Raw genomic sequence first — 12,895 nt, 5'->3', positions numbered from 1 at the left:
GAAGGCCGTCAGGGTTCTCTTGTAGACAAGCTGGGACCTGGAGGAGACATTGGGGAATCTGTAGGTGGTATTAACTGCTCCTAATCCCTTTGTATGAAGTGTTTCAACCGCTGCATATACATAATCTTCGAAGGATCGGCTTGTTGGACATCATGCCGAACCTTATAAACTTGTGGTCTAACTTGCCACAACACCCGATACGATCCTTTCCACTACGCAAGGAGCCCCTTAAATAAACCACATACCATAAGATGGGGAAAACAGACTAACACCAAATCATCCACTTTGTACTCCACAGGTGGACGATGATGGGAGTTGTAGCACTGTTGTTATCCCACTTGTACGTGGCCTAAGTGTTCGGCAGACTCTGCTCGGACAAGTGGAAGAATGCTCGTCAAATATTGATCCCACGATTTAGCATCGGGAGCTCGTGGCAATTGCGAAGGTAAATGCAACTCCATTGGTAATATTGGATCATGACCATATAAAAGTTTATATGGTGAAGCACCAACAGAACTCTGCACCCTTGTGACATAGACATACTGAAGAGACGGCAAATAACCATCTCAATCCAAATGCTGAAAGTTCACATACTTTGCAATCATCCCTTTGAATGTCCGAACAAGCCGTTCCATCAGACCGTTTGATTGTGGATGATGAGCACTCGTGAAAGTGTGGTATATCCCCAACCGAGATGTCAAAACATGAAATGCCTCAGCCATAAATGCGGGACTATTATCCGAAAGAATCTACTCTGGACAAGAATGCTGGAACACCACTCGATTGAGGAGGAAGTATCCAACAGTAGTTGTAAAGGCGTTAGCACAAGCACCAACTTACACCCAACGAGTTAAGTAGTCAAAAGCAATAATAACATACTCATTGCCAGCAGCCGACTATGGAAAAGGTCCCATAAGATCAAATGCCACCAACTCAAACGGATGGAAAACTGCAATTGACTCCAACCGTCTTTCCACAGCACAAGGGGGAGTATTACGAACTTGGCACTAAACGCAGCTACGCACATACCAGATAATATCACGTCGCATCTCCGGCTAATAGAAAGACCTGCGCAGCTTCTCGGTCACACAATGATGTCCCATATGCCTACTTAAAATAGGAGAATCATGGTAGGCATGAAGAAACCGTGGGATAAAGATAGAAGGCACCACCAGCCATAAATGACCATCAGAATCCGTCCCCAAAAAATAAAGAAGGCCATCTTCAAGGCGATATTGAGAATGTAAATATCGGAAAGGCAAGTCATTAGTAAGTGATGCAGGATTTTCAAACGCATCTCGAAGCCTTCGAATCCACGGTTCAAACTTTTGAGCCTTGTGAACTTCATCAAGAAAAGGTAGATCTTGCTCTGCGCCTTTTGGACACTGAACATCAAGTACAGCAACCGCCGACGGCACAAAATCCTCGTCTAGAAAATCGACAAATGCTAGAACAATAGGCTTGTCAGAAACATGAGAAGAGAGTAGAGAAGGAAGAGGAGCTCAAGAAAGGGCATTAGCATCAGCCATAGAACTCCCAGAGCGATGAACAACATCAAAATCATATATCTAAAGCTTCAAAGCCCACCGAGCAATATGACCAACCAAGTTCTTCCACTTCAATAATGAAGTAACAGCAGCATGGTCACCTTCAAATAACGTCCGAGAACCATGTAGATATGCATGAAGTTTCTCGAAACCCCAACACGTTGCCGTCTACACTTGTGTCATGTGGCAAAACCAATTTTCATTCTTTATGGCAACGGCTGTACATATGCATTGTAAGCGATTAATTTTTCCATTATACTCTAGTCACTTAACCGCACCTCCAACCACTTGGAGGAGTCTCATTCACAACCTCCATAAGTCCCAGTTAGGACTTGGGGCTTGCTAGCCCCGAGAATGGCATCCATGCCACTCCACATTTGCACTTGGTCCAAGTGCTCCACATGTCCGATACCATGACCGACACCCCAAGGTACCCCCGACATATCGGCCTGTTACGCTAAGGCCATGCCCATTCACCTTGGTCACACCGGTGGTCTAACGCCACCAGCATCATAGTCCTGTCTCTCAAAGACTGGGCCATCCCTCCATGAGTGATCATCCCAGATCTACTCCTTAGCATCTTTAGGATGCCTGCAGACATGGGGAATAGCCTTCCCTGACAACTCTTTTCCAGTCCCCACCAAGTCCCTTTTAGTCCATGGCCGTGTTCGCCAACACTACCACTGAATCAAGGCTTGCAGGCCCGACCGCTAATTCCCATTATCCTTTGGGACTTCCTCACCATGTGACCGTATCCTTGGTCACTGCATTAGAGGTTTGCTCCTCTTCCTTTTCACCGTTTGGGACTTTGGGACAACATTTCGGAACACCGTGGCCTTACGCAAGCCTTATGGGTACTCTCCCCGCTTTTCGCCTTTAGGTGCTCTAGCCATGGGCTTAGAGCAAGGTTCCGTTGAGCCACGATAGGTATCCAAGTAGGTAGTGCCACCCACACTTGGACTGGGAGCATTGGTCAGTCAATCTCCCGGGAGAACTAGAGCCAGCTCTTGAACACTTCACCAAGCTACCTCGCTTGTCGGTCCGTGTTCACTCTAGTCTTGAACTTCCCAGTGGGCAGCTCATCACCCAACACTGGGTCTGGCCTTCCTGGGCCAAAGTGGCCTTTCCTGGCCAAACTGGCTCCACTACAGTCCTCCCCCTTACTATACTTTTGGAGCTCACCAAACCCCCCAGGGTTTGGGAGCCGAACGCTTTGGGCTTTCACCCTCTTAGACTTGAACTCGGACTCGGACTCGGTCTCGGTCCCGGTCCCGGTCTCGGTCCCGGTCCTGGTCTCGGTTTCGGTCCCGATCTCGGGTCCATCTCGGACTCCATCTCGGACTCCATCTCGGGTCCATCTTGGGTCCATCTCGGACTCCATCTTGGACTCCATCTCGGGTCCATCTCGGATCCATCTCGGACTCCATCTCAGACTCCATCTCGGGTCCATCTCGGACTCCATCTCAGGTCCATCTCGGGTCCATCTCGGACTCCATCTCGGATCCATCTCGGGTCCATCTCGGACTCCATCTCGGGGTCCTTCTCGGACTCCACTTCGGACTCCAACCCGGGTCCATCTCAGACACTTCCACGTGTCATGTGTTGGTCCTTTTGGGTCCCTTTTTGGAGCCTCGCTTATTGCTCGCTTCGTGCTCATTCCTCGAGCACATCGTTGGGAGTTCCACTCCCACTCTCGACCTTTTCAAGTCGGAGCTTTTTGTCCAAACGTGTTACGCTCATTTGGCTTTCGCTTCGGCCACTACCACGTGGCACCCTTTCGGTTCCACTTTGGGGCCTAGGGATTTTGTGTCTCACAACTCCACCACCCATAGACGAAGTTCGATGTCCTCATCGAACGGTAAACCATTTTGTAAAGTAACACCCACATGTGTTACCATTTCTATCCTTGGCACTCAGCCAATATTTGTCTATGGTTTGACATTGAAGCCTCACCATGCCTTATCCATCCTCTAAGGAGTGTAGTCTCTCCAATTTAGAGACTGATTGGACCACTTGTGGTGGTCTTCTCCTTTTTACTGGTTTAGTTCTCACTAAACTTGTTAGAGACACCTTCTGTAACTCAATCCCACTACTCATTCTCGAGTGGTCTCACTTTCCATCGATATAACCCTTGCACTTTGGAACCTTTTAATTTTGACTTCTCACAGTCAATCTCCTAGGTGTCTCCGACACCTTACATTGCACATGGTGCAACTCCACTTCCCATCCTAGGAAGTTCTTTATTTGCGGGCACCATCATCCTCTCTTCGATATCCTGCCACCCTTAGCACTAAGTTCTAGCTATCATAATTCGTGCTAGGGCTGTCCATGGCCCTATCATTTGGCTACTTTACCACTCCATCCCTTGAAGCTTCCCCCTTCGCCAAATCGGAGCAATTAGGAACCTATCCTTGGAAACATATTGCTTTCCAATAATCCGTTAGCATCCAACACATTAGTGTTCTTGGACTAGCTTTGCCATTTGGCTTCTATCCCATGATTCCCATGGCCCTTTTCTTAGCCACTAGTCTTTTGCTCTTATCTTTGATTGTTGCACCACGCAACACAAGATCGTCACCTCCATTCTCGAGGTATCCTTTCAATTCCATAGCAAAGACTTTGCTTTCCCAAGTCTAGAGGGTGTTCACCCCTAGTACGTCTCCTTAGCATTTTCTGCCATGGGCTCTATCATAGCCCAATTTTGAGACCCTCCGATGGATCTCTTATAGAGACTACTTTCCTTGGACTTATTATGCCATCGCATTGACATAGCTCATTTCCTTTAGGTGTTCCTCCCACTTGGTCACGTTGACCAAGCCACACTATCATCAATAGTTCTAATCAACACTTTGAACTTGGAACTTTATCCTTTAACCTTACAAGGACCTTGTCCTTGTTTTTTGCTATAAAATCACTTAGTGATCTAACCTTGGCACCTTAACAGGTTTGCCAATAGGTACTAGGTCTTCCAAACCTTTAAGTTGTTGACCATGACCCTAAGGGCATCCCCCACATTTAGCGGTGCACCTAAGCCAGCCCTTCCGGCCAAGGGTCCATGGCAACTAAGACTGGGTGTCCCCATCTCATTCACCACGTCCTTGATGCCACTGGCACCAAAGTGTTCAAGTTAGATATGCTGAGCTTTCACACTAAGCAATCTAACCGTGCATCACGACTCCGAGGCATCCCTCGCTTGGTGGTGTGCCCAAACCAGTCTCCCCACTAAGAGTCCATGACCACCGAAATATGAGTGTCCTCATATTCCAAACCATCACCACACCCTAGTGATTTGGGACTCGAACCCAAGCACTAGAGGGTCGGGACTCGAACCCTATGCATTTACGGACGGCATCACACAAGATGCCTGGCGTGACTCTCCACGCCGGTGCACCAACTTATATTTAAAGTGTGCTACAGATCACAGCTTAAGAACTTAGTTCCTCCGCACTGCCAAGTCCTCTCACTTGACAAGCCTGTGATCAACCATGGACTCCTCCATGCTCGGCCCCATGGGCCACCCCTTTGAAGTTGGCTTCTTCAACTAGGGTATTCGTTCCCCCACCTTGCCAATCTCACTTAGCAAGTCATCTGGTCATCGTAACATGGTTCATGCATAAGCGTGAAAGTCCTTAACCATTGACTTTCATTCGAAGCCTTCTCTTTGAACACTCGGGAACTACTTCCCTAACCTTGATAACCTCGCCTCTCGGCAAGTTTCAAGACCACGCTTCTGCTGTGCCACTCTGATCTTGCGCGCTCTATAAACCATTTACACTTGGACGTCTAGGTACTTATCTACTTAGGAGGAACGTTCAAGGAACTCTGTTCCTTAGCTTGCTAAGGTCTCTCCTTTCACAAGCTTTCCAATTGTTATATAGTCTAACATGGACAATCCCATGTTTTAGACTCTCCATGACATCCCAGTCGTTAGTAACAACATGCTTGAGCACCCACTTGATTCTCCACTCCCAACTTGCATAACCACCCTTAGTCATACTTGTCAATTCCCATGGTTCGGTTCTATCCCTTTACTACTTGCCTTTTGGCCTCATACATTTCCTTTGGTCATTCTCCTCCAAACTAGGAAAATAGTTTTGCACTTTCCACCTTGCCTTGGCAAGTATTCATAGGGATGAACCTACCCGATAGCCTAGGGAGTGGTTCCTCAATTTGGGTTTGCTCCCCTCGTAATCTTATACACTGGAATTACCGTTGCTACTTATGGGCCTTTATATGCCCATCACTAGCCTTGCCAAAATCCCTTTTTGGCTTTGTCCTATTTAGGTAGACAGACTTCCCCCGTTTCCGTAACCTTGGACATTTAGATAACACTTCCTATCCATCATTCACTAGGAACTTTGTCCCTTGGGCCTTATCCGTGCCCTCACAACACCAAACACCACCTCCTGGTGTTCCAGAGTGCTTCAGTGTCCCAATGATGGCTTCTTTGACAATGAGCATTCCTTTTACGATGTTGATTTACTATCGCAATATAAACAATTTCTCCCCCATAAGGGTATATCTAACTTCCTTATCCCAATAAGAAGTCTTAGGTAGTTGCCTTTTACCAGTTTAATGATTTATTTTGCACCTTTTGCTTAGTTGTCTTATAGTTGTCAAGTCTTACAACTCATTGCTGATGCTTCCACACCTCCATCATTATCTAGGTCACCACACTCTAACCGCATGCCTTTTAGCATAGGCTATGCTATTCCCATTTCCATTGGGATTCCTTTGGAAGGGGTTCTCATAAACCCGCCAACTTGACCTCAAGGCAGCACACCTTGGCACCTTCGGTGTCTCCACACCATCAGCTCCAGGAGCCTACCTTTATGACACTTCTTACTTGTGTCTAGGTCTTTTTGCCAAGACTAATATGATTGTCTCTTATGCCAATTATCCATTAGCACTGCATTATAGAGTCCACACACAACTTTGTGTCAAAGTTGTTTTCTTCCGGGAAACTCTTTCCCACGACTTTAGCATGGCACCTTCTGCCATCAATGAGATACCTACTATTCTCATACTTGGGTCTTAAGATCCTTCCCATCCTTCATGGGGCACCACACACCTCAGTCTAAATGCTTTTACCAATCCTTTAGGATTATCCCTTGACTCCACTTGAGTCATCTAGCATTTTCGGACTTTGCCAATCCAATGACCCATAAGGTCCTATTTTTGAGGTGCCAGCACACTGGAATACAACTTCGTGTATTCATAAGGACTGTCTTTGCAAGTGTCACTCTAACACTTTATTATTTTCTGTTCTCTGTGGGCTACCTTTGCCCCTTAGGACTACTCGTCCATATGATGAGAATATTGACTCATCCTTTGAGCGCACCCCCAACTCCTTGGGTTTGTTCCAGCATTTATAAAAGGTAAAATTGGCTACCACTTCAAGGACTCGTGTCTTCATCCATAATTGACCTCTCACGGTCATCCATTCCAGTCTCACCTTCATGAGCACTAGTCTCAACTATGTGAGGATAATCTTGTGACTCCTTTATTGTTTTTGGAGTCTCTATCTTCCCCGTGATCCCAACTATAATTGTTTACCACAACTACATTAGCCAGTTTGCTGAGTCAAACGCTCATCTAGATCACCTCCTCAGCTCAATGAGAAAAACCTTACACTGTTCCCAAGATCCCAAAGTTGTTCCATTATTGGCCCTTTTCTATCCACCACCTTGTCTACAAGTTCACACATGAACTGTAATGGAGAGCCATGTCTTCCCGACCTGCTACTCCTCAAGGATAAGCCCACTCCTCGGACCTTCTGATGCCAACACCAGTGGTGATATACTTGAGCACCAATAAAAGTCAGACTAACGAACAGCTCCGATACCAAGTTGTAAGCGACTAATTTTTCCATTTTACTCTAGTCACTTAATCGCACCTCCAACCACATGGAGGACTCTCATTCACAACCTCCATAAGTCCCAATTAGGACTTGGGGCTTGCTAGCCCCGAGAATGGCATCCATGCCACTCCACATTTGCACTTGGTCCAAGTGCTCCACATGTCTGATACCATGACCGACACACCAAGGTACCCCCGACATATCGGCCTGTTACGCTAAGGCCATGCCCATTCACCTTGGTCACACCGGTGGTCTAATGCCACCAGCATCATAGTCTTGTCTCTCAAAGACTGGGCCATCTGTCCATGAGTGATCATCCCAGATCTACTCCTTACCATCCTTAGGATGTCTGCAGACATGGGGAATAGCCTTCCTTGACAACTCTTTTCCAGTCCCCACTAAGTCCCTTTTAGTCCATGGCCGTGTTCGCCAACACTGCCACTGGATCAAGGCCTGCAGGCCCGACCGCTAAGTCCCACTATCCTTTGGGACTTCCTCACCATGTGACCGTATCCTTGGTCACTGCATTAGAGGTTTGCTCCTCTTCCCTTTCACCGTTTGGGACTTTGGGACAACATTTCGGAACACCGTGGCCTTACGCAAGCCTCATGGGTACTCTCCCCGCCTTTCGCCTTTAGGTGCTCTAGCCATGGGCTTAGAGCAAGGTTCCGTTGAGCCACGACAGGTATCCAAGTAGGTAATGCCACCCACACTTGGACTGGGAGCATCGGCCAGTCGATCTCCCGGGCGAACTAGAGCCAGCTCTTGAACACTTCACCAAGCTACCCCGCTTGTCGGTCCGTGTTCACTCTAGTCTTGGAATTCCCAGTGGGCAGCTCATCACCCAACACTGGGTCCGGCCTTCCTGGGCCAAACTGGCCTTTCCTGGCCAAACTGGCTCCATTACAGTCCTCCCCCTTACTATACTTTTGGAGCTCACTAAACCCCCCAGGGTCTGGGAGCCGAACGCTTTGGGCTTTCACCCTCTCAGACTCGATCTCGAACTCAGACTCGAACTCGAACTCGGACTCGGACTCGGACTCGAACTCGGACTCGGCCTCGGTCTCGGTCTCGGTCTCGGTCCCGGTCCCAGTCTCGGTCCCGGTCCCGGTCTCGATCTCGGTCTCGGTCCTGGTCTCAGTCTTGACTTCGGACTCCATCTCGGGTCCATCTCGGACTCCATCTCGGACTCCATCTCGGGTCCATCTTGGACTCCATCTCAGGTCCATCTCGGACTCCATCTCGGACTCCATCTCGGGTCCATCTCGGACTCCATCTCGGGTCCATCTCGGGTCCATCTCGGACTCCATCTCGGGTCCATCTCGGGTCCATCTCGGACTCCATCTCGAACTCCATCTTGGGTCCATCTCGGACTCCATCTCGGGTCCATCTCGGACTCCATCTCGAACTCCATCTTGGGTCCATCTCAGACTCCATCTCGGACTCCATCTCAGGGTCTTTCTCGAACTCCACTTCAGACTCCAACCCGGGTCCATCTCAGACACTTCCATGTGTCATGTGTTGGTCCTTTTGGGTCCCTTTTTGGAGCCTCGCTTATTGCTCGCTTCGTGCTCATTCCTCGAGCACATCATTGGGAGTTCCACTCCCACTCTCGACCTTTTCAAGTCGGAACTTTTAGTCCAAACGTGTTACGCTCATTTGGCTTTCGCTTCGGCCACTACCACGTGGCACCCTTTCGGCTCCACTTTGGGGCCTAGGGATTTTGTGTCTCATATGGATGTGCACGGGATGAGGCAGACCTGGTTGTGCGTGTAGGTGATCTTGAGCTTGAGTTGCAGTCATTATGGGTGGTGCTGAGTCAAACTTTTGACCTCATTCTTAGTATGGATTGGTTGCAGTGCAATCATGCCAAGTGTGACTTTGAGGCTTCTCCCCCTTGTCTCATACTTCCTTATGTTTCATTCATTCCTCTCACTTCCGTACCCCTTCGTCCCTCTACTTTTACCTCTACTTCCATTAATTTTGTTCCCCCACTATTTCCTCCTATGTTTTTGTCTTGTTCTGCTCTTCCCTTTTTTGATCCCTCCGACAGTCTTTGTGTTGCAGCGGTTGACCGGCTCATGAAGGAGTATTCTAATCTCTTTGAATTTGACTTATTGTCTAGGGCCAAGATTGCCACACGTCATCCCATTCCAACTGGGGATGCTCGTCCAAATCAAGGTTCCTGTTCGTCATCGGTTACCCAAGGAGATCAAGATTTTACGTGCAAACATCAAGGAGACGTTGGAGAAGGGTGTTATTCAGAAGTCGTGGAGTCCTTGGGCATATGAACCTCATCTTGTGACGAAGCCTGATGGGAGTATTTGTTTTTACATTGACTATGGTCCGTTAAATGAAGTGATGATCCTAGATGTGTACCCTCTTCCTCACACTGCTGATCTCTTGAATCGTTTAGGGCGAAGTCATTGGTTCACCAAGCTAGATCTTGCTTTTGGGTACTAGCAAGTATCGTTAGCCGAAGAAGATATTCCTAAGACTGTTTTTTATGCACTGTTTGGTTTATATGAATTCTTGATGATGCTATTTGGTTTAAACAATGCTCTAGCAACTTTTTAGCAGATGATGGACGAGGTTCTTTGTGATATGCCAAAGGTGACTATTAACTTCATTGATGATGTCTTAATTCACTCAGAGGGGACGTGGGACGAGCATATTCGTGATGTGTGTAAAGTGTTAGATTAGCTATAGGACGTTGGTTTAAAGCTGAAGTGGTCAAAATGCGTGTTTGGGTCCAAGGACACGACTTATCTTGGGTACCGTATTTCTCGTAAAGGTTTGCAAGTTGATCATGACAAACTTGTGGCTGTTCTAAAGTTCCCTACTCAGAAGTGTGTGAATGATGTGCAGCGCTTCCTGGGCAAAGTGTAGTATCTCGGTCGTTTTGTGGATCATCTTTCTGATTACACTGCACCATTGCGAGCATTGCTGAAGTCATCAATATCATCTCTCATCTGGTCTTCAGATTGTGAGTGGGCATTTGTGGATCTCAAAGTGCTATTGACGACTCCTCTGATTTTGGCATATCCTGACTACACTTGACCTTTTTATTTTGCGCGTAGATGCTTTTGATATTAGTCTTGGAGGTGTGCTAATGCAAGAAAGCCTGAGTGTGCCTAGTCAGCATCATCCCATTGCATATATAAGCCATATGTTACAACTAGCAGAGGTGAACTACTCCACGACAGAGAACAAGTTGAGCAATAAAAGATAAACTCGAACTTGTATCAACCAACAAAGAGAGAATAATAGGAGACCTCTTGTTATAAAAATGAGCTTGGAAAGTAACACTAGATGAACCGGTGTCGAGTGAACCCCTTGATGATACTCCCGAAATTAAGATGGAGAGGTCACTGATTTATTCACGCAAGGTCCCTCTGTTACTCGCGTGACTCCTCGTTTCCCGGATGCATCTCAGTGTCCAAACCTTCCACTGCAGCAGCATCAATAGGACATTGATGACGCCAAAGTCTCCACCCAAGAAATGGAGGTCGCCAATCGGAAAACGCCGATAGCGCCGATAAGTATGACCAACTTTATCACACGCCCAGCAGCGAACATCACGGCCATGACCATGTCCTCGCCCTTGTCCTTGGACTCGAGCAGCAGCAACATCAACCTCCATTAGAATAGGACTATCACCTATAAGAAGGAGAGTTGAAGGACGGGCAGCAAGAAGTGGAAGAGGCGACGTCTCATAACGTTATACCAAGCAAAGAGCATCGTCAAGGGTGGCGGGAGCAAGTGCATGCACAAGTCTGACAAGATCTTAACGAAGTGCTAGCCACAACATTCCTAGCTTGATCCGCTTCGACATATGTGGCTCCACACGAAGTAAAAGACTTCGGAAATAAAAGCCAAATTGCATCACTGACTTAGATGGCCCTTGGCAAAGATGATGCAATTGTTGGAAGGCATCATCACAGTTGTCAGCATGTTCGAAGGCGCGTTTGAAGACGCCCAGGAGAACACTCCAATCCCCACGAGTGGTTGTGCTCAAACCATTGTACCATTGCAACACCATCCTTGGAGACACGTGGGAAACTCACACAAACGTGGAGTATCATCCCAAGAATGATATGTGGCAATCACCGTGAAATGATTGAACCAATGGTACACATCATCCCTAGGATTCCCACAAAAGAACTTCGGTCGAACGAAAGAACTAGCACCAAGATGTAAGCGACTAATTTTTCCATTCTACTTTAGTCACTTAACCACACCTCCGACTACTTGGAGGAGTCTCATTCACAACCTCCATAAGTCCCATTCAAGACTTGGGGCTTGCTAGCCCCGAGAATGGCATCCATGCCATTCAACCTCTACACTTAGTCCAAGTGCTCCACATATCAGATCCCATGACCGACACCCCAAGGTACCACCGATATATCGGCCCGTTATGCTAAGGCCATGCCCATTCACCCTGGTCACACCGGTGGACTAATGCCACCTGCATCACAATCCCGTCTCTCAAAGGCTAGACCATCCGTCCATGAGTGATCATCCCAGATCCACTCCTTAGCATCCTTAGGATGTCACAGACATGGGGAATAGCCTTCCCCAATATCTCTTTTCCAGTCCCCATCAAGTCCCTTTTTGTCCATGGTCGTGTTCGCTAACACTGCCACTAGATCAAGGCCCACAGGCCCGACCACTAAGTCCAACTGTCCTCTGGGACTTCCTCACTGTGTGACTGTCTCCTTAGTCACCACACCAGAGGGCTACTCCTCTTCCTTTCCATAGTTTGGGACTTTGGGGCAACATTTCGGAACACCGTGGCCCTACGTGGGCCTCCTGGGTACTTTCCTCGCCTTCTGCCTTTGGGTGCTCTAGCCATGGGCTTAGAGTGAGGTTTCGTTGAGCCACACCAGGTATCCAAGTAGGTAGTGCCACCCACACTTAGACTGGGAGCATCGGCCAGTTGATCTCCCGGGGGAACTAGAGCCGGCTCTTGAACACTTCACTAAGCTACCCCGTTTGTCGGTCCATGTTCACTCTAGTTTTGGACTTCCCAATGGGCAACTCATCACCCAACATTGGATATAGTCTTCCTAGGCCAAACTAGCCTTTCCTGGCCAAACTGGCTCCACTGCAGTCCTCCCCCTTACTATACTTTTGGAGCTCACCAAACCCCCCAGGGTTTGGGAGACGAGCGCTTTGGGCTTTCACCCTCTCAGACTCAAACTCGGACTCGGACTCGGACTCGGACTCAGCCTCGGTCTCAGTCTCAGTCTCGGTCCCGATCTCGGTCTCAATCTCGGTCTTGGTCTCGGTCTCGACTTCGGACTCCATCTTGGGTCCATCTCAGACTCCATCTCGGGTCTATCTCAGGCTCCATCTCGAGTCCATCTCGGACTCCATCTAGACTCCATCTCGGACTCCATCTCGGGTCCATCTCGGACTCCATCTCGGACTCTATCTCAGGTCCATCCCAGACTCCATCTTGGACTCCATCTCGGGTCCATCTCGG

This window comes from Selaginella moellendorffii, unplaced genomic scaffold (assembly GCF_000143415.4).
Source record: "Selaginella moellendorffii unplaced genomic scaffold, v1.0 SELMOscaffold_81, whole genome shotgun sequence".
Classification (NCBI taxonomy): domain Eukaryota; kingdom Viridiplantae; phylum Streptophyta; class Lycopodiopsida; order Selaginellales; family Selaginellaceae; genus Selaginella; species Selaginella moellendorffii.
The sequence above is the reverse complement of the archived record's forward strand: the minus strand, read 5'-3'. Positions refer to the sequence as shown.